This window comes from Ranitomeya imitator, chromosome 1 (assembly GCF_032444005.1).
Source record: "Ranitomeya imitator isolate aRanImi1 chromosome 1, aRanImi1.pri, whole genome shotgun sequence".
NCBI classification, from domain to species: domain Eukaryota; kingdom Metazoa; phylum Chordata; class Amphibia; order Anura; family Dendrobatidae; genus Ranitomeya; species Ranitomeya imitator.
In genome coordinates this window covers 162402700-162430487 of record NC_091282.1, presented here as the reverse complement: position 1 = coordinate 162430487, position 27788 = coordinate 162402700, and positions in this window count along the sequence as shown.

Here is a 27788-nt window from a genome sequence, read left to right as displayed (position 1 = left end):
GCATCCGATCCAAGTGAAGAAAAAGAAACACTTTATTGTGCCATAGGTGCAACGTTTCAACCTCAAAAAGGTCTTTGTCAAGCATACATAATGATCAACATGGCAGCCTTATATAGGAAGTAGATAACAACCACCTGGCAGGTCCGCCCACAAAATTTACATACCCATTAACTGGTGATCATAATAACAATAAAATTGTGCAAATTGTGTAACATACATAGTTTAAAAAATACATTACAGTATTACTTGAGTCCCCTAATGTAGATAACAACTTACGTAATCATCATAACAAACACATGTGGAAGGTCCAAAAGTAAATAAACAATCTCATCTGTCATATCAAAGCCAATCAGAAAGGCTCAAGGGGGCCATTGTATCCGTGTACTACCTATCACAGGGCTTGTGTTATTATAATCCCAACTGACCTATCGATGCCTAAGTTGAAGATCCAATCCGGGACACCAGTGCAAAACCAGCCCTACACAATGGAGCCAATCCAGGCTCTATGTCCTCTTACCTAGAACCGCCTCCCAGGCTAATCACAATACTTCCTGTTAATATCATTCAAGATATCCAAGTTTATCAAACATGGCTCGAATCCCGGAATCAGTGCACTCATCAGACGGCCCCGCGGTGCAGCAAAGCATGAAATCACATGCCGCTACACCCCGGACCGCCGAGTGACACGCCCACTGGCAAAGACACCCGCCCCATATATGAGAACCAATCCAGGCTCACAGTCCACATCAAGAACAACGCCCCCATGCCTATCACCTGACCGACCAATACCGGCGTCCACAGCCTGTCTGACGCGCTGCTGAGGGAAGGAGCTCCAGACCAAGTGCGCACGCCCACCAGCTCACAGGCGACACATACATAATGCGCAGTGCCGCCACATGACAGCCGAAAGGCCCACCCCCCGGCCGCAAGCCCCACCCCCAACAGCGTACGTCAGACTATGACAATGAGGAACGCACATCACTCAATGACATATGCACTGTCACCAAAGGCAACCCCAGTACCTAATCCACCCTTATCGCACCAAAATGCAAACGCGCATGTCAAGGGCCAATTTAGCATACAACTAGGCTCCCTATAAACATACAAGAGAGGACAGCTACCACAAATTAACCCCATAACTATACCCCAAATCATAAATGGGCTAAGAATAGCAAAGTCACCTCTGATAAGAGATAACAATTTTAAACAAGGGTCGGTAACATAGACCATCTCATATAATGTATCGCCATATCCCTGGCAGTACATTAGATAATTATAAATGGAAGCGCACAGAAATATTAAGAAGCCCCTCAACCAAATGGATAAGGGACCATCCTATACTGCTCCACAAAGCCCTAAACGACATCAGGGGGTGAAGTAAACTGCATAACCAATCACCATCTAAAAACAACACTATACAGATGCGAAAACCCACAGACCATACAATGCCCGATTAAGAAACGCATAACAGAAGATTGTAGTCCACATTCAACCCTCCAGGCTGACGAGAGCCCAAAACAGATATCCATCTAAGTTCTTTTTTCTTTAATAATTTAACCCTATCACCACCCCTGCGCAGAGGAGGCACCCCATCAATCACTCTAAAACGTAGTTGGCTAACCGAGTGGCCACTCTCAATAAAGTGTTTGGGTATCGGTAGATCAACCATCTTGGTTCTGATGGTACTTTTATGCTTGCTAATACGCGCTTTTATTTCCATGGTGGTCTCCCCTACATATGTAAGTCCACACGGGCAAACAATAAGATAGATAACAAAGCTCGAGGTACAAGTGTATCTCCCCTTGATGGAGAACCTCTGGCCCGTGCGAGGATGATTAAAAAAATCTCCTTTGATCATATTACTACAGCACGCACATCCTAAGCAGGGAAAATTGCCAAACTTCGGGGGAGCCAAAGTCCTCTGCAGACTGACTACCGTTGTGCCAATATCAGATTTAACTAATCTGTCCTTCAAGTTGCGCCCTCTTTTATACGACAAGATCGGTGGTAGGGTAAATTCCTCAATATCAGGTAAACCTTGATGTAAAATATGCCAATGTTTTGTGACTACTTATAACACAGCCAGTGGGCATGTGAAAAATATGATCTTAAAACATTGGCATATTTTACATCAAGGTTTACCTGATATTGAGGAATTTACCCTACCACCGATCTTGTCGTATAAAAGAGGGCGCAACTTGAAGGACAGATTAGTTAAATCTGATATTGGCACAACGGTAGTCAGTCTGCAGAGGACTTTGGCTCCCCCGAAGTTTGGCAATTTTCCCTGCTTAGGATGTGCGTGCTGTAGTAATATGATCAAAGGAGATTTTTTTAATCATCCTCGCACGGGCCAGAGGTTCTCCATCAAGGGGAGATACACTTGTACCTCGAGCTTTGTTATCTATCTTATTGTTTGCCCGTGTGGACTTACATATGTAGGGGAGACCACCATGGAAATAAAAGCGCGTATTAGCAAGCATAAAAGTACCATCAGAACCAAGATGGTTGATCTACCGATACCCAAACACTTTATTGAGAGTGGCCACTCGGTTAGCCAACTACGTTTTAGAGTGATTGATGGGGTGCCTCCTCTGCGCAGGGGTGGTGATAGGGTTAAATTATTAAAGAAAAAAGAACTTAGATGGATATCTGTTTTGGGCTCTCGTCAGCCTGGAGGGTTGAATGTGGACTACAATCTTCTGTTATGCGTTTCTTAATCGGGCATTGTATGGTCTGTGGGTTTTCGCATCTGTATAGTGTTGTTTTTAGATGGTGATTGGTTATGCAGTTTACTTCACCCCCTGATGTCGTTTAGGGCTTTGTGGAGCAGTATAGGATGGTCCCTTATCCATTTGGTTGAGGGGCTTCTTAATATTTCTGTGCGCTTCCATTTATAATTATCTAATGTACTGCCAGGGATATGGCGATACATTATATGAGATGGTCTATGTTACCGACCCTTGTTTAAAATTGTTATCTCTTATCAGAGGTGACTTTGCTATTCTTAGCCCATTTATGATTTGGGGTATAGTTATGGGGTTAATTTGTGGTAGCTGTCCTCTCTTGTATGTTTATAGGGAGCCTAGTTGTATGCTAAATTGGCCCTTGACATGCGCGTTTGCATTTTGGTGCGATAAGGGTGGATTAGGTACTGGGGTTGCCTTTGGTGACAGTGCATATGTCATTGAGTGATGTGCGTTCCTCATTGTCATAGTCTGACGTACGCTGTTGGGGGTGGGGCTTGCGGCCGGGGGGTGGGCCTTTCGGCTGTCATGTGGCGGCACTGCGCATTATGTATGTGTCGCCTGTGAGCTGGTGGGCGTGCGCACTTGGTCTGGAGCTCCTTCCCTCAGCAGCGCGTCAGACAGGCTGTGGACGCCGGTATTGGTCGGTCAGGTGATAGGCATGGGGGCGTTGTTCTTGATGTGGACTGTGAGCCTGGATTGGTTCTCATATATGGGGCGGGTGTCTTTGCCGGTGGGCGTGTCACTCGGCGGTCCGGGGTGTAGCGGCATGTGATTTCATGCTTTGCTGCACCGCGGGGCCGTCTGATGAGTGCACTGATTCCGGTGTAACAGGCCAGAGTAACCCCCCCTCCCAGAATATACCCGGGGTTAAAGTGGTCTAGTACAGATTATACCCCGGGTATATTCTGGCCTAGCCCAAACTATACCCCGGGGTATAAATTGGACTAGTCCAGTTTATACCCCTCTGGGCCAGAATATACCCCGGGTATATTCTGGCCTAGGCCAAACTATACCCCGGGGTATAAATTGGACTAGTCCAGATTATACCCCTCCAGGTCAGAATATACCCCAGCTGCTGTAAATCAGGCAGCGCACAGGGCCCCAGGCAGCACACAGGGGCCTCAGGCAGCGCACAGGGCCCCAGGCAGAGTACAGGGCCCAGGCAGCACACAGGGGCCCCAAGCAGCACACAGGGGCCCCAGGCAGCACACAGGGGCCCCAGGCAGCGCAGGAAGCCTCAAACAGCGCACGGTGCCCCAGGCAGTGCACAGGACATCAGGCAGCCCACAGGGCCCCAAGCAGCCGACAGGGCTCCAGGCAGCGCACAGTGGCCTCAGGCAGCGCACAGGGCCCCAGGCAGCGCACAGGGGCCACAGGCAGCGCATGGAGCCCCAAATAGCGCATGGTGCCCCAGGCAGCCCACAGGGGCCCCAGGCAGCCCATAGGGCCCCAGGCAGCACACAGGGGCCCCAGGCAGCCCACAGGGCCCCAGGCAGCGCACAGGGGCCCCAGGCAGCCCACAGGGGCCTCAGGCAGCCCATAGGGCCCCAGGCAGCACACAGGGGCCCCAGGCAGCCCACAGGGGCCCCAGGCAGCCCACAGGGGCCTCAGGCAGCACACAGGGGCCTCAGGCAGCACACAGGGCCCCTGGCAGAACACAGGGCCCCAGGCAGCACACAGGGGCCCCAGGCAGCACACAGGGGCCCCAGGCAGCACACAGGGGCACCAGGCAGCCCACAGGGCCCCTGGCAGAACACAGGGCCCCAGGCAGCGCACAGGGGCCTAAGGCAGCGCACAGGGGCCTAAGGCAGCGCACAGGCTCCCAGGCAGCGCACTGGGGCCACAGGCAGCACACAGGGGCCACAGGCAGCACACAGGGACAACAAACAGCGCACGGTGCCCCAGGCAGTGCACAGGACCCCAGGCAGCCCACGGGGCCCCAGGCAGCACACAGGGCCCCAGGCAACCCACAGAGCTCCAGGCACCCCACAGGGGCCCCAGGCAGCCCACAGGGGCCCCAGGCAGCCCACAGGGCTCCAGGCAGCCTACAGGGCCCCTGGCAGCCCACAGGGCCCCAGGCAGCGCACAGGGGCCTCAGGCTGCGCACAGGGCCACAGGCAGCTCACAGGGCCCCAGGCAGCACATAGGGGCCCCAGGCAGCCCACAGGGCTCCAGGCAGTGCACAGGGGCCTCAGGCAGCGCACAGGGGCCTCGGGCAGCGCACAGGGTCCCAGGCAGCTCACAGGGGCCCCAGGCAGCCCACAGGGGCGCAGGCAGCCCACAGGGCTCCAGGCAGCCCACACGGGCCCCAGGCAGTGCACAGAGGACCCAGGCAGCGCACAGAGGCCCCAGGCAGCCCACAGAGGCCCCAGGCAGCCCACAGGGACCCAGACAGCGCACAGGGACCCAGGCAGCGCACAGGGGCCCCAGGCAGCGCACAGGGGTCCCAGGCAGCGCACAGGGGTCCCAGGCAGCGCACAGGGGCCCCAGGCAGCGCACGGTGCCCCAGGCAGCGCACAGGGCCCCAAGCAGCACACAGGGGCCCCAGGCAGCCCACAGGAGCCTCAGGCAGCCCACAGGACCCCAGCAGCCCACAGGGGGTCCCAGATAGCGCACAGGGGGGCAGAGACAGTGAGCAAGGGGGTAAGAGATAGCGCGCAAGGGGGGTTTATAGACAGAGTGCATGTCCCCTGTGTGCTGTCTGGGCCCCCCTGTACGCTATCTGGGACCCACTGTACGCTGTCTGAGACCCCCTGTGCGATGTCTGGGGCCCTGCTCTTGAGTATATCACTCAATCCTAGTTTCACATTTGCGTACAGCCGTGCGCATGCGTAAGCTCTCAGTGAAGCCTTGACCACTGCTGCGCCCCGCCGGTTAAGCTCCGCCGACGTTCTTTTGATGGTGCTGCAACCCGTGGCGAATGCAACAAGTTGGATATTCTTGCGTTCACCGAATCGTCAAAACAACACATGCGGACGCAAACGCAAACATCCGCAGGGCCTGCGCACCCAATGATAAAGATAGGGTACGCAGGCCGCATGCGGCCGCATGTGGACCTGTGCACCTGGGCGGAGCTTAATTGGCGGGTGCGAAAATGGGCGGTGCTTCACTGAGAGCGTACACAGCCGTGCGCAAATGTGAAATTAGCTTAAGATGTCTGGGGCCCAGTGCGCTGCCTGGGACCCTTGTGCTCTGTCTGGACCCCCATGTGCTGCCTGGGGCCCCCTGCGCTGCCTGGGGCCATGTGCGCTGCCTGGGGCCCGTGTGCTGCCTGGGGCCCTGTGCGCTGCATAGGGCGCCTGTGCGCTGCCTGGGGCCCCTGTTTGCTGCCTAGGGCGCCTGTGCGCTGCCTGGGGCCCCTGTGCGCTGCCTGGGCCCCCGTGCTCTGCCTGGTGCCCCGTGCGCTGCCTGGGGCCCCCTGCGCTGCCTGGGGTCCCGTGCGCTGCCTGGGGCCCCGTCTGCTGCATGGGGCCCCTGTGCTCTGCCTGGGGCCCCATGTGCTGCCTGGGGCCCCTGTGTGCTGCCTGGGGCCCCTGTGCTCTGCCTGGGGCCCCATGTGCTGCCTGGACCCCTGTGCGCTGCCTGGGACCCCTGAGTGCTGCCTGGGGCCCTTGTGCGCTATCTGGGGCCCCTGTGCTCTGCCTAGGGGCCCATGTGCTGCCTGGGGCCCCATGTGCTGGCTGGGGCCCCTGTGTGCTGCCTGGGACCCGGGTGTGTTGCCTGGGTCCCCGTGTGCTGCCTGGGGCCCCTGTGCTCTGCCTGGGGCCCCATGTGCTGCCTGTGGCCCCTGTGCGCTGCCTGGGGCCCCAGTGCGCTGTCTGGACCTCCGTGCTCTGCCTGGGGCAACCTGCGCTGCCTGGGGCCCGTGTGCTGCCTGGGGCCCGTGTGCTGCCTGGGGCCCCGTGCTCTGCCTGGGGCCCCGTGCGCTGCCTGGAGCCCCCTGCGCTGCCTGGGGCCATGTGCGCTGCCTGGGGCCCGTGTGCTGCCTGGGGCCCTGTGCGCTGCCTGGGGCCCCTGTGCGCTCTCTGGGCCCCTGTGCTCTGCCTGGGCCCCTGTGCTCTGCCTGGGGTCCCATGTGCTGCCTGGGACCTGGTGTGTTGCCTGGGGCCCCGTGTGCTGCCTGGGGCCCTGTTCTCTGCCTGGGGCCCCGTGTGCTGTCTGGGGCCCCGTGTGCTGCCAGGGCCCCTGTGTGCTGCCTGGGGCCCTTGTGCGCTGTCTGGGGCCCCTGTGCTCTGCCTGGGGCCCCATGTGCTGCCTGGGGCCCCTGTGTGTTGCCTGGGGCCCCGTGCGCTGCCTGGGGCCCCGTGCGCTGCCTGGGGCCCCGTGCGCTGCCTGGGGCCCCGTGCGCTGCCTGGGACCTGGTGTGTTGCCTGGGGCCCCATGTGCTGCCTGGGGCCCCTGTGCTCTGCCTGGGGCCCCATGTGCTGCCTGGACCCCTGTGCGCTGCCTGGGGCCATTGAGTGCTGCCTGGGGCCCTTGTGCGCTATCTGGGGCCCCTGTGCTCTGCTTGGGGGCACATGTGCTGCCTGGGGCCCCATGTGCTGGCTGGGGCCCCATGTGCTGCCTGGGACCCGGGTGTGTTGCCTGGGGCCCCGTGCGCTGCCTGGGGCCCCTGAGCGCTGCCTGGGGCCCTTGTGCGCTGCCTGGAGCCCTTGTGCTCTGCCTGGGGGCCCATGTGCTGCCTGGGGCCCCTGTGTGCTGCCTGGGACCTGGTGTGTTGCCTGGGGCACCCTGCGCTGCCTGGGGCCCGTGTGCTGCCTGGGGCCCGTGTGCTGCCTGGGCCCCCGTGCTCTGCCTGGGGCCCCGTGCTCTGCCTGGGGCCCCGTGCGCTGCCTGGAGCCCCCTGCGCTGCCTGGGGCCATGTGCGCTGCCAGGGGCCCGTGTGCTGCCTGGGACCCTGTGCGCTGCCTTGGGCCCCTGTGCGCTGTCTGGGCCCCTGTGCTCTGCCTGGGGCCCCGTGCGCTGCCAGGGGCCCCTGTGCGTTGCCTGGGGCCTTGTGCGCTGCCTGGGGCACCTTTCCGTTGTATGGGCCCCGTGCTCTGCCTGGGGCCCCCTGCGCTGCCTGGGGCCCCCTGCGCTGCCTGGGGCCATGTGCGCTGCCTGGGGCCCCTGTGCGCTGCCTGGGGCCCCATGCGCTGCCTGGGGCCCCGTGCTCTGCCTGGGGCCCCGTGCTCTGCCTGGGGCCCCCTGCGCTGCCTGGGACCATGTGCGATGCCTGGGGCCCGTGTGCTGCCTGGGGCCCTGTGCGCTGTCTGGGGCCCCGTGCGCTGCCTGATCTACAGCAGCTGGAGTATATTCTAACCTGGAGGGGTATAATCTGGACTAGTCCAATTTATACCCTGGGGTATAGTTTGGGCTAGGCCAGAATATACCCAGGTATAATCTGGCCTAGGCCACTTTAACCCCGGGTATATTCCGGGCGGGGGGTTAAACTGGCCTGTTACACCGGGATTCGAGCCATGTTTGATAAACTTGGATATCTTGAATGATATTAACAGGAAGTATTGTGATTAGCCTGGGAGGCGGTTCTAGGTAAGAGGACATAGAGCCTGGATTGGCTCCATTGTGTAGGGCTGGTTTTGCACTGGTGTCCCGGATTGGATCTTCAACTTAGGCATCGATAGGTCAGTTGGGATTATAATAACACAAGCCCTGTGATAGGTAGTACACGGATACAATGGCCCCCTTGAGCCTTTCTGATTGGCTTTGATATGACAGATGAGATTGTTTATTTACTTTTGGACCTTCCACATGTGTTTGTTATGATGATTACGTAAGTTGTTATCTACATTAGGGGACTCAAGTAATACTGTAATGTATTTTTTAAACTATGTATGTTACACAATTTGCACAATTTTATTGTTATTATGATCACCAGTTAATGGGTATGTAAATTTTGTGGGCGGACCTGCCAGGTGGTTGCTATCTACTTCCTATATAAGGCCGCCATGTTGATCATTATGTATGCTTGACAAAGACCTTTTTGAGGTTGAAACGTTGCACCTATGGCACAATAAAGTGTTTCTTTTTCTTCACTTGGATCGGATGCTGTCCTTCACTTCTACACGTCAGTGTGTCCAGCAGTCTGCCCCAGTGTGTCCAGCATATTACCCCCAGTGTCCAGCATTGCCCCAGTGTGTCCAGTATATTACCCCCAGTGTGTCCAGCAATCTGCCCCAGTGTCCAGCATTGCCCCAGTGTGTCCAGAAGTCTGCCCCAGGGTCTCCAGCATTGCCTCAATGTGTCCAGAAATCTGCCCCAGGGTCTCCAGTATTGCCCCAGTGTGTCCAGCAATCTGCCCCAGGGTCTCCAGTATTGCCCCAGTGTGTCCAGCATTCTGCCCCATGGTCTCCAGTATTGCCCCAGTGTGACCAGCAATCTGCCCCATAGTCTCCTGTATTGCCCCAGTGTGTCCAGCAATCTGCCCCATGGTCTCCTGTATTGCCCCAGTGTGTCCAGCAATCTGCCCAATGGTCTCCTGTATTGCCCCAGTGTGTCCAGCAATCTGCCCCATAGTCTCCTGTATTGCCCCAGTGTGTCCAGCAATCTGCCCCATGGTCTCCTGTATTGCCCCAGTGTGTCCAGCATTCTGCCCCATAGTCTCCTGTATTGCCCCAGTGTGTCCAGCATTCTGCCCCATGGTCTCCAGTACTGCCCCAGTGTGTCCAGCAATCTGCCCCATAGTCTCCTGTATTGCCCCAGTGTGTCCAGCAATCTGCCCCATAGTCTCCTGTATTGCCCCAGTGTGTCCAGCATTCTGCCCCATGGTCTCCAGTACTGCCCCAGTGTGTCCAGCAATCTGCCCCATGGTCTCCAGTATTGCCCCAGTGTGTCCAGCATTGCCCCAGCCCCAGACAGTCAGACATAAAGAAAAAAAAAAAAAAAGTTAAATCCTCACCTCTCCCGTTCCCAGCGCAGGTCCGGTGCAGTCAGCGTCTCTCCGGCTCTGCGACGCTCAGGACAGAGAGGCAGAGCGGCGCGCACAGTAGTGACGTCATCGCGCCCTCTGCTCTGAGACGTCGCAGAGTCAGAGGACGCTGCAGCTGCCGGCGCCGCAGGAACCAGGAGAGGTGAGTATAGAGCGGGGGGCGGGGGCGGGACCCGGGGGTGGGGGGAGCTGGCCCTGGTCGTGGCGGCGGACCGCGCCGCCCGAAGATTTAAAGGGGCGTCTTTTTTTTTTTTTTATCTTCTTCTCCTGCAGCGCCGGCCGCCCCCAGCATTGTGCCGCCCGCGGCGGACCGCCCCCCCCGCACCCCCCTTCCTACGCCACTGGTAGCAGGTAAGTCACTTTTATGTGAACACGTCTGCCTGTGGAAAGTCCGGTAAGTGTCAAGTCTATAGATGAGAGCAGTCGAAGCCTGGATTCTGCTTCTTCATGTAGCAGGTAAGTCACTTTTATGTGAACACGTCTGCCTGTGGAAAGTCCGGTAAGTGTCAAGTCTATAGATGAGAGCAGTCCAAGCCTGGATTCTGCTTCTTCATGTAGCAGGTAAGTCACTTTTATGTGAACACGTCTGCCTGTGGAAAGTCCGGTAAGTGTCAAGTCTATAGATGAAAGCAGTCCAAGCCTGGAATCTGCTTCTTCATGTAGCAGGTAAGTCACTTTTATGTGAATACGTCTGTCTGTGGAAAGTCCGGTAAGTTTCATATCCATAGGTGAGAGCAGAGACCTAGCCTGGAATCTGTCTCTTTTTGCTTAATCACAGGTTGCCTAATCGTCAGGGGAGGAGACCTCATCCTCATCTGACCTGATGATTATTACTTTAGGGTATCCAGGCACTGAGATCTTGTAGCCTGTGACGGCGCTCTGTTCATTCCCGGGTCCATGAGGAGAATCATCAATTCTGATTGCTATGTCGTCCTCATGTTTTCCTGTAACACAAAACATTGAAATTAATATATCTAAAATAAAAGCTTCCATCATGATTCTGTCGTATGTTTAGGAATCTTGATCTAACAAGATCCTTTAAGAGACAATTTTTTTCTTTATTGTTGTTTTTCTATTAACTTCTATTAACCCCTTAGTAATGGAGCCAATTTGCAGTTTAATGACCAAGCCAATTTTTAAAGTTCTGACCACTGTCACTTTATGAGGTTGTAACTCTGAAATGCTTTAATGGATCCCACTGATTCTGAGACTGTTTTTTCTTGAAATATTGTATTTTATGGTAGTGGTAACATTACTTGCGTTTATTTATGAAAAAAATGGAAATATGGCGAAAATTTTTAAAATTTTGCAATTTTCAAATTTTGAATTTTTATGCCCTTAAATCAGAGAGATATGTCAGACAAAATAGTTAATAAATAACATTTCCTACATGTCTACTTTACATCAGCACAGTTTTGGAACCAAATTATTTTTTGTTAGGAAGTTATATGGGTGAAAAGTTGACCAGCGATTTCTCAGTTTTACAAAAAATTTACAAACCTTTTTTTTTAGGGACATCTCACATTTAAAATCACTTTGAGGAGTGTACATGACAGAAAATACCCAAAAGTGACACCATTCTAAAAACTACACCCCTCAAGGTGCTCAAAACCACATTCAAGAAGTGTATTAACCCTTTAAGTGCTTCACAGGAACTGAACCAATGTGGAAGGAAAAATTTTTACTTCAGAACCAATTTTTTTAATTTTCACAAGTGTAAGAAGAGAAAATGAACCAGAAGTTTTGTTGTACAATTTCTCCTGAATACGCCGACACCGATACCCAATATGGGGGGGTAAACCACTGTTGGGGCGCATGGCAGAGCTTGGAAGAGAAGGAGGGCCATTTGACTTTTTCAATGCAGAATTGACTGGAATTGAGATCTGAACCCATGTCGCGTTTGGAGAGACCCTGATGTGCCTAAACAGTAGAAACCCCCACAAGTGACACCATTTTGGAAACTAGACCCCTTAAGAAACTTATGTAGATGTGTGGTGAGCACTTTGAACCCCGAAGTGATTCACAGTAGTTTATATCGTAGAGCCGTGAAACTAAAAAATCATATTTTTTCCACAGAAATTATCTTTTCGCCCCCAAATTTTTATTTTCACAAGGGTAACAGGAGAAATTAGACCACGAAAGTTGTCCAGTTTATCCTGAGTACGCCGATACCCCATATGTGTCGGTGGACCACCGTTTGGGTGCACATCGCAGCTCAGAAGGAAAGTAGTGACGTTTCAAAATGCAGACTTTGATGGAATGGTCTGCTCTCGTCATGTTGCATTTGCAGAGCCCCTGGTGTTTAAACAGTAGAAACCCCCCACAAGTGACACCATTTTGGAAACTAGACCCTTTAAGGAACTTATCTAGATATGTGGTGAGCACTTTGAACCCTCAAATGCTTTACAGAAGTTTATAATGTAGAGCCGTGAAAATAAAAAATATTTTTTTCCATAAAAATGATCTTTTCAACAACAAATTTTTACTTTCACAAGGGTAACAGGAGAAATTGGACCCCAAAAGTTATTGTGCAATTTGTCCTGAGTATGCTGATACCCCATATGTGGGGAGGGGACCAATGTTTGGGGCATGGCAGAGCTCGGAAAGGAGGGAGCTCCTTTTTGGAATGCAGACTTTGATAGAATGGACTGCGGGCATCATGTTGCGTTTGCAGAGCCCCTGATATGCTTAAACAGAAGAAACCCCCCACAAGTGACCCCATTTTGGAAACTAGATCCCCATGGAGCTTATCTAGATGTGTGGTGAGCATTTTGAATGCTCAACTACTTCACAAAAGTTTATGACGCAGAGCCGTGAAAATAAAACATCATTTTTTGCCACGAAAATGATGTTTTAGCCCCCAATTTTTTTTATTTTTCCAAGGGTAACAAGAGCAACTGGACCCTAAAAGTTGTTGTCCAATTTGTCCTGAGTATGCCGATACCCCATATGTGGGGGGGAAACACTGTTTAGGAGCTCGGCAGAGCTCAGAAGGGATTGAGCACCATTTGACTTTTTGAATGCAAAATTGGCTGGAATGGTGGAGACATGTCGCATTTGGAGACCCCCTGATGTACCTAAACAGTGGAAACCCCCAATTCCAGCTCTAATCCCAACACACCCCTAACCCTAATCCCAACCCTATCCATAATTCAAATCACAGCCCTAACCCCAACACCCCTAACTCTAATCCCAACCCTAACCATAACCCTAATCACAACCCTAACCCCAACACACCCATAACCCCAACCCTAACCTTAACCCTAATCCCAAACCTAACCCTAATCCCAAACCTAACCCTAAACCTAACCCCAACCCAAATCCTAATCTCAACCCTAACACTAATCCAAACCCTAACCCAACCCTAACCCTAATCTCAACTCTAACCCTAACCATAACTTTAGCCCAACTCACTTTAGCCCAACTGTAACCCTAATTGAAAAATGGAAATACATTTTATTTTTTTCCTAACTAAAGGGGTGATAAAGGGGGGGTTTATTTACTTTTTTTTTAATTTGATCACTGTGATAGGGTCTATCACAGTGACCAAAATGAACCAATGGGAAAAATCTTTCTATTGTTGCCGGGTGCCAGCTGGCAGATCTCGGCAGGCACACTGCGCATGCTCCCGCCATTTTATCCCAGAAGAAGCTGCCGGAGGCCGGGGGACTTCAGGGGGCCATGGAGGGACAATGGAGGTACCGGGGGATCGGGGACTCTATTTCTCTCTCCTCTGATGTGCGATCACATCAGAGGAGAGAGAAATTAAATGGCACATCGGACTTTTATTTTGCGGCTGCCGTTACACAGTTAGTAACGGCAATCACAAAACGGGTTGGTAAAAACCGACCCGAATCATGTTCTTTGGGGTCTCGGCTACCCCTGGCAGCTGAGACCCCGAGACCTGCTGGGTGCTGGCCGGCAGATTCGGCGGATGCACAGCGCATGTGCCCACCATTATCTTCCAGGAAGCACGAGGGCAGAAGAGCACCGGGTGGGATCGGAGACCCCATTATTTGGTCCTCTGTTGTGCGATCATATTGGCGGACAGAGAAATTAAATGGCAAATCGCACTTTGCACCTTTCTTAATTTTAACTTTACTTTGTTTTATCATGTCATTAATACAATAAATTTATATTAAATATCCCTGTACTCTAATTTAGCTACTGCCTTTTCCTATGTTTAAATTTGCGCCTAGATTATTATCAGTTACCACACATAAGACGTTGTGTGAGCCGACAAAGCTGAATCGTGGTCATATGGTTCAGAAGACGACCAGAATGGCGCTGGAAACCAAAGAAGACGGCTAATGGTAAGTATTTTATCACATGTACACTACACTACGGATATCTAGAAGGGATTAGGCAATACATATGTAAATGGAGTGCATCAGTAATGTCAGATTTATCAGGCTGTATTTACCATTTAGTTTGGTGTTTCTCTCTGTAAAGTCATCGGCACAATCTTTGCTTTCTGCATCTCTCGTTGGCATTTTCTTTTTCAGGCAACTATTAAATTTCAAAAATAAAAGTCACATTGTAAATCATAAAGTAAAACATGTCTGTATTCTGCAGAAAGTAAGAATGAAACATTGTATCTAGTCCTATGTGTAGAGAAATCACTAGGGTTGAGCGACTTTTCTTTTTATAGGATGGGGTCGGGTTTTATGAAACCCGACTTTTTCAAAAATCGGTGAAATCGGCCGATCCTATAGAAAAGTCGGGGTCGGGGTCGGCCGAAACACGAAACCCAATGCAGTGCATTGGGTTTCTAATGGTTCCCAGGGTCTGAAGGAGAGGAAACTCTCCTTCAGGCCCTGGGATCCATATTTAAGTGTAAAATAAAGAATCAAAATAAAAAATATTGATATACTTACCCTCGGACGCGCCCTGGTTCTAACCCGCAGCCTTCCTTCCTAAGAATCAGCGCCTGAAGGACCTTAGATGACGTCGCGGCTTGTGATTGGTCGCGTGACGCCCATGTGACCGCTCACGCGACCAAACACAAGCCGCGACGTCATCGAAGGCCCTTCAGGCACTCATTCTTAGGAAGGAAGGCTGCCGGTGAGAACCAGGGCGCGTCCGAGGGTGAGTATATCAATATATTTTTAGTTTTATTCTTTATTTTACACTTAAATATGAATTCCGATACCGATTCCCGATATCTTAAACATATCGGAACTCGGTATCGGAATTCCGATTCCAGATCAGAAGATCGCCGACCTCATGGCCGACCCCACACAGGGGTTGGGTCGGGTTTCATGAAAAGTTGACGACTTCTGAATCTGGCCGACCCGTTTCGCTCAACCATAGAGATCACCAGTCAGTCATTTGGTGTCTGACAATCAGCAATTTATTTTAATAAAGTATATACAAGTTATAGCAGAGCCAGGTGGGACAAGGTTAAGTCTTAGCTTTTCAGGATTTGATAAGAAGCCCCACATAGCTTTTTTGCTAAAACCAGGGCCTGTGTTCACCAGATGTTTTAGTCTGCAGGATGGAGCTTGTGAGTTGGAGTTTTATGAAAGCAATAAAACTGCACCGGTTTGAACCAAACCACATTGACTGTGAATGCTACCTAATACCTACCTTAGAGTGTGAATCAGTAGCATAGCTATAGGGGGGGCAGAGGGGGCTATAGCCCAGGGCCCCACGCTCTGAGGGGGCCCACCCGGAGCTGCGCTACTGTAACTGTATTGGCATGTGCAACACGTGATAACAGTTACATTTTGCGGGAGAGCTGGGAGAATCGATCTCCCTGCACTGCCGCCCGGCCAGTATAGAGCCCCTGAGCAGGTGGTGGGGCGCCTGTGCCAGCAGTGGGCCCCCCCGCCCATCATCGCAGGGTCATTTGTATCGGCTGAATGCCAATACAGCTGACCACAGTGATGAGAGAGGGAGCTTTACGCTCCCTCTCCCGTCATCCCCCTGTCAGCGTCTGACGTCACCGACGCTGACTCTGACACAGGGCGCGATGACATCACCACTCGGTGCCTGCAGTCGGAGATGAGCGGGAGCAGGGCAGGAACCATGAAAAAGAGCGGTGAGTATTTAGTTTATGGGGCTACATTATACTACAGAGGGTGGCTATAGGGGTGCATTACTCTACGGAGGCTGAACATGGGGGTGCATTACATTATAGAGGATGCCCATGGGACTGGATTACACTACAGAGGCTGCCTATGGGGGGTGCATTACATTATAGAGGCTGCCTATGGGGGTGCATTACACTACAGAGGCTGCCTATGGGGGAGCATTACATGATAGAGGCTGCCTATAGGGGAGCATTACATTACAGAGGCTGCCTATGGGGGTGCATTACACTACAGAGGCTGCCTATGAGGGAGCATTACATTATAGAGTCTGCCTGTAGGGGAGCATTACACTACAGAGCCTGCCTATGAGGGTGCATTACACTACAGAGGCTGCCTATGGGGGAGCATTACACTACAGAGTCTGCCTATGGGGGTGCATTACATTATAGAGGCTGCCTATGGGGGTGCATTACACTACAGAGTCTGCCTATGGGGGTGCATTACATTATAGAGGCTGCCTATGAGGGAGCATTACATTATAGAGGCTGCCTATGGAGGTGCATTACATTATAGAAAGCGCCTGTGGGGGTGCATTGCAATACAGAGGCTGCCTTTGGGGGAGCATTACATTATAGAGGCTGCATATGGGGGTGCATAACATTATAGAGGCTGCCAATGGGGGAGCATTACATTATAGAGGATGCCTATGGGGGTGCATTACATTATAGAGGCTGCCTATGGGGAGATCAGTATCCTATAGAGTCTGCCTATTGGGAGTGCATTATGCTATATGGAGTCCTATGGATCATACTATGTGGAGACCCATGGGGAGTACATCATACTATGTGGAGACCAATGAGGAGTGCATTATACTATATTGAGGACTATCTGGTGTATTTTGCTATATGGAGGCTTTCTAGGGGCCATCATACAGTGTGAAGATTACAGTGAGGGGGGCATCATACAGTGTTGGAGCTATTAAACAGTTTAGGGGCTACTAAGGGGTCAGCATACTATGTGGGTGGTAGTATACAGTGAGGGGGCATTGTACTGTGTATAAGAGAGCATCATACTGTGTATGAGGGAGCTGTAAGGGGGGAGACTCGGGACTTTATTAAATGTAAAGCGGGCACTTATTGTTATAGGGGAACCTTCAGGTTAATGTGACTGTCAAAGGAGCACACACAGGGCAATATTACATTTTAGGGAACATAATGTGATCGCTGTTTTCTAGGGCACTTGCACCTGGCATTACTATATTCTAGAGGGTTGCTTTAGAATTTAGAGGGTACAGAGAACCAGACAGAAGGCGCAGTAATAGGGACACATACGGCAGCAGCATTGGGGTATCAGAAGGATGAGGAGTTTGTGCAGGTTGGGAATAGATGGTGACATGCTGAAAATGTGAGATGTGAAGTGTGTCTTTGTTGTATTCTCTGTATATGAGTCCTGGGTGGAGGAATTGTCATGTCGGTCTGGGCCTGATGGAAAAGGTGTGAAAAGTGCCAATTCCATCAGAAAGAAAGTCAGCGGTAAGTCACCATCTATAACTGTGCTGTGATTGCTTATATGTTCTGTAGGACTGGTGTCTACCACTGACCATATGACGGTAATATCAATATTGGTCTTTATATAGAGATTATTTTCAGCAACAGCATGGTTATCTGCTGAGGTTCTCCTCCACTGTTAGTGTGCGTCATCCCGTTATAATCAAGGTTACCTGGTTAAGGGCCCACTCAGAAGTTTACCCCAACCCCCCCGAACCAAAACCCAAGTTACGCCTCTGGTGTGAATCCCTGCAAAGTCTAATATATACCCATCAGTTACCCGCAGGGCGCAACTCCAGGGTGACATGTGAGTGAGCCACAAGAGGTCTACACTAACATATTCCCATTACTGGAGTAACCTGGAGATGTGACATTTCTTCTACAAACTCCTGTGTGGCCCATAAATCATTACTTACTATACTTACCAACAGATGATTGCAATGGCACCAATGATTACTGCCAGGACGAAGAGAACGGCAGCCGGTATAACAATCCTATAGACTGTATCCTCAGATGTTTTTGGAGGCACGGTGATATTCTCTAAAAAGACAAAAAACGTAAGTGATCAATCAGGTAACCAGAGCTGGAATGTGCTCAGAAGTGGAAACCAAATACATGGACTGGGCGGACTGAGGAACCAAGTAGGATTATTAAAAATTGGGGGATTTAGTTTGGAAAAATGATGGATTATTTTTGACGTCATATCAATATATAATGGACAATACAGAGATCTGTCCTTTTATATTCCTGGATTAGGGAACAAACACAGGATGGGAGATGACACCTGAAATTACAAGTAACACATGAACATTCCTCCATTCCATGTATTATGTGACGTCATACAAATCTCCAGTCACAGAAGAAAAGTTACAGAAGCCCTAATGACACGGAGCCTGACGCTCATGAACTGCGCCCTAATAATGGACCCTAATAGTTTCTGGGGCTGGATGTGAAATGCTACATGTGAAGGACATATCTGATAACTGAGCTGCTTATCACAGTTAACAAGAGAACAGTATTAAAGCTCTGTGTCTCATCCAGGTGTTATTAGACTGGACTGAGGAGCCCAAACTGCATTTTTTCACCAATTTCACATTGAATGGTAAAATGAATGGTGTCATTCCAAACTCCAACTTGTCCCCCAAAAGAAAGACAAGCCCTCATATGGCCATATGAATGGAAAAAAGTTATGGCTCTTGGAAGAAGTGGAGAAGGAAAAAAGAGTTAAAAAATGAAAATTCTCTGAGAAGGGAAGGGTTAACCCCCATACTCAGTGTATCTGGGAATGCACTTACCTTCATTAATGGTGATCTGCTCGTGTGATGGAGGGTTGACAATAAAGATGGGAGCACCTTCCGCAGATGCTAATAGCACGCTGAGAACTAGAAGTACTCTAAACAGCATTGTAGCCTGGAGAAATATCGCTTACTTGTGTACGGCACAATCAGCTTCTCCAGACAGAGGATCTCACTGCAAAATCGCTGGTTATAACCAAGGATTCCGTGACATCACAAGTGGAACCCAATTGTGACATCATGGTACACGGTCTTCATATCCCTCCAACTACAATATTTTATTTGGCTCAAAAGCCCCCAAGTGGGGCACATGGAACTGTGGAAACTGACGTAAATATGCTGCACGAGTGGTTTTAATTCTTTGTGTTGTTGCTGGATGCTCTTTACCAGCTTAGTGTATTTAGTTTTATTGTTTACGAACTCACTATGCACACATGTTATTACTTATTAGGGGCATCGGTATTATTATATGCATGACCTGTGGCCCCAGTGTAGTTGTCATTCATTAGAGTATCTCATAGATTGTTAGGTATTAAATTTATATGTGGTTTGTCCAATAAAATTATTTTGTTTGATTTTGATCCCGTTCATACAATTTTTTCTATGTAGGGTTTGTCAGCTACAGTGTACAGCCAACAGCTGCTGGTTTGTGTCCTGTATGGGGATGCTATTCTTTTATATCTCAGGTCAGTTAAAAGACGTATTGGCGGTCATTAAGGGGTTAAAATGCATGAAGCCAAGGAGTTAAATCAACAACGGGGCTTTGGGAGTTTCCTATAAAATACTGATCTCTTGTCTGTTACTATGTACATGTCAGATATTTGTCCCTGGCTCTTATGTCTTTTCTTTCCCAATTTTCCATATAAATACTTTTTCTAGCAGTGAATACTTACCTTTTGCCGTTTTTTCAGTTGTCTGGATGAAGTGTTATCTAGGGTTGAGCGAAACGAATCGGACAATTTCAAAAATCGCCGACTTTTGTCAAAGTCGGGTTTCGTGAAACCTGACCCGATCCCACTGTGGGATCCGCCATGAGGTCGGCGATCTGGGCGCCAAAGTCGCGTTTCGTATGACGCTTTAAGTGCCATTTCTCAGCCAATGAAGGAGCACGCAGAGTGTGGGCAGCGTGATGACATAGGTCTCGGTCCCCACCATCTTAGAGAAGGGCATTACAGTGATTGGCTTGCTTTCTGCTGCGTCACAGGGGCTATAAAGGGGCGTGCACGCCGACCACCATCTTACTGCTGCCAAGCTTCGCATAGGGAGAGGTTGCTGCAGCTTCGTCAGAAGCAGGGATATCATTAGGGAAGGAAGATTAACCCCCAAACCGCTTGTGCTGTAGCGATTTCTACTGTCCAACACCACCTTTTGTTTGCAGGGACAGTGGAGGCTAGATTTTTGTGCATCAGCGCTGTAGCTTATTAGGCTGCATTCTAAGGCTCCCTGATAGCTGCATTGCTGTTTGTACGCCGCTGTGCAAACCAACTGCATTTTTAAAAGCAAAATTCCCGTTGCTCCTTTCTGCACAGTTTCTTTGTCGATACTCTTTTGTGTGCAGCAGTCCTTTTTATTGCTGCCATACTTGTCTTTTGATCATTGTAGGGAGATTGAAATTGTACTACAGTCCTTGTATTTTTTGATATATCTGCCAGCCACGTTGTGCCACTTACATTGTGTAGTGTAATACACAGGGCCTGTTTTTTGCTACATTCTCACCCCCCAAAAAGTGAGATTTAATTTGCCCACAAGTTTCTATATGTCAGTTCTGTTTGTCGTATATATGCCAGCCACGTTGTGCCACTTACATTGTGTAGTGTAATACACAGGGCCTGTTTTTGGCTACAGTCTTCCCGCCAAAAAAAGGGGGAGATATAAATTCTCCAAAAGTTAATATACACCTTCTACGTTGTTTAACAGAAACATATAACGCTTGTTATTTTGGTAACATTTCCCCAATACTGAGGAAGTCTGATGGAAGAGGCCATGGGCAGTGGTTGGCAGGTGGTACTGATGGTGGTGGTGGTAGTGGAGCATCTGGTGGTACTGGGAAAAGCAAGATAGCCCCAAAGGCTCGAGGTGTTGAGCCAGCGTCATCGTCTGGCTACACAAGGCCTCCAAGGCTCCCTTATCTTGGAGTTGGAAAACAGCTTTTAAAGCCGGAGCAGCAGGAACAAGTTTTGGCTTTCCTTGCTGACTCAGCCTCTAGCTCTTTTGCCTCCTCTTCAAAAGGCTCGAAATCTAAAAGCAGCAAGTCGTCAGTGGCTGCTCCTGGTCCGGAAAAAGTAGCTTCCTTGTGTCCTTCACCCAAAACAAAAGTGAAGGATGCGGCAGGCAACACTACACTTTACTCCAGGGAGCTCTTTACACATACCGTGCCTGGGTTAGAGAGGGAAATTTTTAAAAGCCCATTACAAGATGAATCGGACATGGAGTGCACAGATGCACAATCACAGCTAGATTATTATGCTGTTCCATTGACTCAGATCACTACATTGCCCTCGCAGTGTACTGAGCTAGAATCTGACCCTGATGAGACTATGGTGCCCAGTCCCGAACGCTATACCACCTTACACGGTGAGACAGAGGACGGTGCACATGACATTAACCCCTTCCCGACCTTTGACGCATACGCTGCGTCATGAAAGTCGGTGCCATTCCGACCCATGACGCAGCATATGCGTCATGGAAAGATCGCGTCCCTGCAGGCCGGGTGAAAGGGTTAACTCCCATTTCACCCGATCTGCAGGGACAGGGGGAGTGGTAGTTTAGCCCAGGGGGGGTGGCTTCACCCCCTCGTGGCTACGATCGCTCTGATTGGCTGTTGAAAGTGAAACTGCCAATCAGAGCGATTTGTAATATTTCACCTAAAAAACTGGTGAAATATTACAATCCAGCCATGGCCGATGCTGCAATATCATCGGCCATGGCTGGAAACACTTATGTGCACCCACCCCACCCCTCCGATCGCCCCCCCAGCCCCCCGATCTGTGGTCCGCTCCCCTCCGTCCTGTGCTCCGCTCCCCCGTCCTCCTGTCCGCTTCCCCGTGCACCAATCACACCCCCTGTGCTGCAATCAAACCCCCCCGCACTCCGATCCCCCCCCGCACACAGCGACCCCCCCGTGCCCCGATCCACCCCCCCCCCCGCACAGCGATCCCTCACCCCGTGCTCCAATCCTTCCCCGTGCTCCAATCCTCCCTCCCGTGTTCCGATCCACCCCCCCATGATCCGATCCACCCCCCCGTGCTCCGACGCCCCCCCCGTGCCCTGATCTCCCCCCCCTTATACTTACCTGGCCGCCCGAGGTCCGTCCGTCTTCTTTCCTGGGCGCCGCCATCTTCCAAAATGGCGGGCGCATGTGCAGTGTGCCCGCCGAATCTGCCGGCCGGCAGATTCGTTCCAGAGTGAATTTTGATCACTGAGATATAACCTATCTCAGTGATCAAAATAAAGAAAATAGTAAATGACCCCCCCCCCTTTGTCACCCCCATAGATAGGGACAATAAAAAAAATAAAGAATTTTTTTTTTTTTCACTAAGGTTGGGGTAAGAACTAGGGTTAGGGTTAGGGGTAGGGTTAGGGGTAGGGTTAGGGGTAGGGGTAGGGTTAGGGCTAGGGTTAGGGTTAGGGGTAGGGTTAGGGTTAGGGGTAGGGTTAGGGGTAGGGTTAGGGGTAGGGTTAGGGCTAGGGTTAGGGTTTCGGTATGTGCACACGTATTCTGGTCCTATGCGGATTTTTCCGCAGCGGATTTGAAAAATCCACAGTGCTAAACCGCTGCCGATTTATCGTGGATTTACCGCGGTTTTTCTGCGCATTTCACTGCGGTTTTACAACTGCGATTTTCTATTGGAGCAGTTGTAAAACCGCTGCGGAATCCGCAGAAAGAAGTGACATGCTGCGGAATGTAAACCGCTGCGTTTCCGTGCAGTTTTTCCGCAGCATGTGTACAGCGATTTTTGGTTCCCATAGGTTCACATTGAACTGTAAACTCATGGGAAACTGCTGCGGATCCGCAGCATTTTCCGCAGCGTGTGCACATACCTTTAGAATTAGGCTATGTGCACACGGTGCGGATTGGCCGCTGCGGATCCGCAGCAGTGTTCCATCAGGTTTACAGTACCATGTAAACATATGGAAAACCAAATCCGCTGTGCCCATGGTGCAGAAAATACCGCGCGGGAACGCTGCGTTGTATTTTCCGCAGCATGCCAATTCTTTGTGCGGATTCCGCAGCGTTTTACACCTGTTCCTCAATAGGAATCCACAGGTGAAATCCGCACAAAAAACACTGGAAATCCACGGTAAATCCACAGGTAAAACGCAGTGCCTTTTACCCGCGGATTTTTCAAAAATGATGCTGAAAAATCTCATACGAATCCGCAACGTTGGCACATAGCCTTAGAGTTGGGTTGGAATTAGGGTTGTGGTTAGGGTTAGGGGTGTGTTGGGGTTAGGGTTGTGGTTAGGGGTGTGTTGGGGTTAGGGTTGTGATTAGGGTTACGGCTACAGTTGGGATAAGGGTTAGGGGTGTGTTGGAGGTAGAATTGAGGGGTTTCCACTGTTTAGGCACTTCAGGGGGTCTCCAAACGCAACATGGCGCCACCATTGATTCCAGCCAATCTTGTATTCAAAAATTCAAATGGTGCTCCCTCACTTCCGAACCCCGACGTGTGCCCAAACAGTGGTTTACCCCCACATATGGGGTACCAGCATACTCAGGACAAACTGCGCAACAATTACTGGGGTCCAATTTCTCCTGTTACCCTTGAGAAAATAAAAAATTGCTTGCTAAAACATCATTTTTGAGGAAAGAAAAATGATTTTTTATTTTCACGGCTCTGCGTTGTAAACGTCTGTGAAGCACTTGGGGGTTCAAAGTGCTCACCACATATCTAGATAAGTTCCTTGGGGGGTCTAGTTTCCAAAATGGGGTCACTTGTGGGGGGTTTCTACTGTTTAGGCACACCAGGGGCTCTGCAAACGCAACGTGACGCCCGCAGACCATTCCATCAAAGTCTGCATTTCAAAAGTCACTACTTCCCTTCTGAGCCCCCACGTGTGCCCAAACAGTGGTTTACCCCCACACATGGGGCATCAGCGTACTCAGGAGAAACTGGACAACTTTTGTGGTCCAATTTCTCCTGTAACCCTTGGGAAAATAAAAAATTCTGGGCTAAAAAATTATTTTTGAGGAAAGAAAACGTATTTATTATTTTCACGGCTCTGCGTTATAAACTTCTGTAAAGCACTTGGGGGTTGAAAGTGCTCACCACACATCTAGATAAGTTCCTTTGGGGGTCTAGTTTCCAAAATGGGGTCACTTGTGGGGGGTTTCTACTGTTTAAGCACACCAGGGGCTCTGCAAACGCAATGTGACGCCCGCAGACCATTCCATCAAAGTCTGCATTTCAAAAGTCACTACTTCCCTTCTGAGCCCCCACGTGTGCCCAAACAGTGGTTTACCCCCACACATGGGGTATCAGCGTACTCAGGAGAAACTGGACAACAACTTTTGTGGTCCAATTTCTCCTGTAACCCTTGGGAAAATAAAAAATTCTGGGCTAAAAAATTATTTTTGAGGAAAGAAAACGTATTTATTATTTTCACTGCTCTGTGTTATGAACTTCTGTGAAGCACTTGGGGGTTCAAAGTGCTCACCTCACATCTAGATAAGTTCCTTTCGGGGTCTAGTTTCCAAAATGGGGTCACTTGTGGGGGGTTTCTACTGTTTAGCCACATCAGGGGCTCTGCAAACGCAACGTGACGCCCACAGAGCATTCCATCAAAGTCTGCATTTCAAAACGTCACTACTTCACTTCCGAGCCCCAGCATGTGCCTAAACAGTGGTTTACCCCCACATATGGGGTATCAGCGTACTCAGGAGAAACTGGACAACAACTTTTGGGGTCAAATTTCTCCTGTTACCCTTGGGAAAATAAAAAATTGCGGGCTAAAATTCATTTTTGAGAAAATAATTTTTTTTTTTTATTTTCATGGCTCTGCGTTATAAACTTCTGTGAAGCACTTGAGGGTTCAAAGTGCTCACTACACATCTAGATTAGTTCCTTTGGGGGTCTAGTTTCCAAAATGGGGTAATTTGTGGGGGATCTCCAATGTTTAGGCACACAGGGGCTCTCCAAACGCGACATGGTGTCCGCTAATGATTGGAGATAATTTTCCATTTAAAAAGCCAAATGGCGTGCCTTCCCTTCTGAGCCCTGCCGTGCGCCCAAACAGTGGTTTACCCCCACATATGGGGTATCTGCATACTCAGGACAAACTGGACAACAACATTTGTGGTCCAATTTCTCCTATTACCATTGGCAAAATAGGAAATTCCAGGCTAAAAAATCATTTTTGAGAAAAGAAAAATTATTTTTTATTTTCATGGCTCTGCATTATAAACTTCTGTGAAGCACCTGGGGGTTTAAAGTGCTCAGTATGCATCTAGATAAGTTCCTTGGGGGGTCTAGTTTCCAAAATGGGGTCACTTGTGGGGGAGCTCCATTGCATAGGCACACAGGGGCTCTCCAAATGCGACATGGTGTCCGCTAACAATTGGAGCTAATTTTCCATTCAAAAAGTTAAAAGGCGCGCCTTCCCTTCCGAGCCCTGCCGTGTGCCCAAACAGTGGTTTACCCCCACATATGAGGTATCGGCGTACTCGGGAGAAATTGCTCAACAAATTTTAGGATCCATTTTATCCTATTGCCCATGTGAAAATGAAAAAATTGAGGCGAAAATAAATTTTTTGTGAAAAAAAAGTACTTTTTCATTTTTACGGATCAATTTGTGAAGCACCTGAGGGTTTAAAGTGCTCACTAGGCATCTAGATAAGTTCCTTGGGGGGTCCAGTTTCCAAAATGGGGTCACTTGTGGGGGAGCTCCAATGTTTAAGCACACAGGGTCTCTCCAAACGCGACATGGTGTCCGCTAACGATGGAGATAATTTTTCATTCAAAAAGTCAAATGGCGCTCCTTCCCTTCCGAGCCTTACCATGTGCCCAAACAGTGGTTTACCCCCACATGTGAAGTATCGGTGTACTCAGGAGAAATTGCCAAACAAATTTTAGGATCCATTTTATCCTGTTGTCCATGTGAAAATGAAAAAATTGAGGCTAAAAGAATTTTTTTGTGAAAAAAAAGTACTTTTTCATTTTTACGGATCAATTTGTGAAGCACCTGGGGGTTTAAAGGGCTCACTATGCATCTAGATAAGTTCCTTGGGGCGTCTAGTTTCCAAAATGGGGTCACTTGTGGGGGAGCTCCAATTTTTAGGCACACGGGGGCTCTCCAAATGTGACATGGTGTCCGCTAAAGAGTGCAGCCAATTTTTCATTCAAAAAGTCAAATGGCGCTCCTTCCCTTCCAAGCCCTGCCGTGCGCCCAAACAGTGGTTTACCCCCACATATGAGGTATCAGCGTACTCAGGACAAATTGAACAACAACGTACGTGGTTCAGTTTCTCCTTTTACCATTGGGAAAATAAAAAAATTGTTGCTGAAAAATCATTTTTGTGACTAAAAAGTTAAATGTTCATTTTTTCCTTCCATGTTGCTTCTGCTGCTGTGAAGCACCTGAAGGGTTAATAAACTTCTTGAATGTGGTTTTGTGCACCTTGAGGGGTGCAGTTTTTAGAATGGTGTCACTTTTGGGTATTTTCAGCCATATAGACCCCTCAAACTGACTTCAAATGTGAGGTGGTCCCTAAAAAAAATGGTTTTGTAAATTTCGTTGTAAAAATGAGAAATCGCTGGTCAAATTTTAACCCTTATAACTTCCTAGCAAAAAAAAATTTTGTTTCCAAAATTGTGCTGATGTAAAGTAGACGTGTGGGAAATGTTATTTATTAACTATTTTGTGTCACATAACTCTCTGGTTTAACAGAATAAAAATTCAAAATGTGAAAATTGCGAAATTTTCAAAATTTTCGCCAAATTTCCGTTTTTATCACAAATAAACACAGAATTTATTGACCTAAATTTACCACTAACATGAAGCCCAATATGTCACGAAAAAACAATCTCAGAACCGCTAGGATCCATTGAAGCGTTCCTGAGTTATTACCTCATGAAGGGACACTGGTCAGAATTGCAAAAAACGGCAAGGTCTTTAAGGTCAAAATAGGCTGGGTCATGAAGGGGTTAAAGAGGAGGTGATAGATGACCCAGCTGGCAGCCATTGGGGGAAGAGGGTGCCGCTGCCAGTAGCTCAGAAGCATGATCTGCAGCAGTCATCTACATCGCAAAAGCTGTCGTCTGGCAGGCGTGTATCAGGCCAAAAACGTGTGTCAAAAAACACAACAGGTGTAGGACAGCGTGGCCATCCGGTGACAGTAGCACAGCGTGCTAAGCCTGAAAAGGTATTCCATAGTAGGACGAGTGCAGTGTGGCTATTTTTTAACCAAGATCCGAATGATCAGTCCAAAGTTATATGTAATAAATGCTCCAAGACCTTTAGCAGAGGGAAGAATGTTCAAAATTTAAATACAACGTGCATGCGTAGACATTTAACCAGCAGGCACTTGGAAGCATGCACTAACTACCAAACGTCCCGTACCGTCGGTGCACCTGCTCATATTGAAGCTAGTCAGCAATGCAACATTGCTTCCCTCACTGGAAGCCCACCGGTTCTGACACCACCAGTAGCAAATGTGGAGGTATCGTCGCAAGGCCAAATCAGTCAGGGAATCACAAGGTTCTTGGTTGGAAACACTGTAGGTAGGCCCACATCAAGAATACCATCACCAAGCCTCTCTCAATCTGCCATGTCCACCACCACCCCCGCTAGTTCCACCATATGCAGCTCTCCAGTCCAGCTCAGCCTACAAGAGACTCTCGATAGGAAAAGAATGTACTCTTCCTCTCATCCGCGTACACAGGGTTTGAACGGCTACATTGCTCGACTAATCTCGTTAGAGATGATGCCCTACCGGTTGGTTGAAAGCGAAGCTTTCAAAGCCCTGATGGCCTACGCAGTACCACGCTATTACCTACCCAGTCGATACTTCGTTGCGAGAAAAGCCATCCCAGCACTCCACCAACATGTCAAAGAGCGCATTGTCCATGCACTGAGGCAATCGGTCAGTAGAAAGGTGCACCTCACAACAGATGCATGGACCAGTAGACATGGACAGGGACGTTATGTGTCCATCACGGCACATTGGGTTAATGTGGTGGATGCAGGGTCCACAGGGGACAGCCATAGTGGCACAGTTATGCCTAGCCCACGGT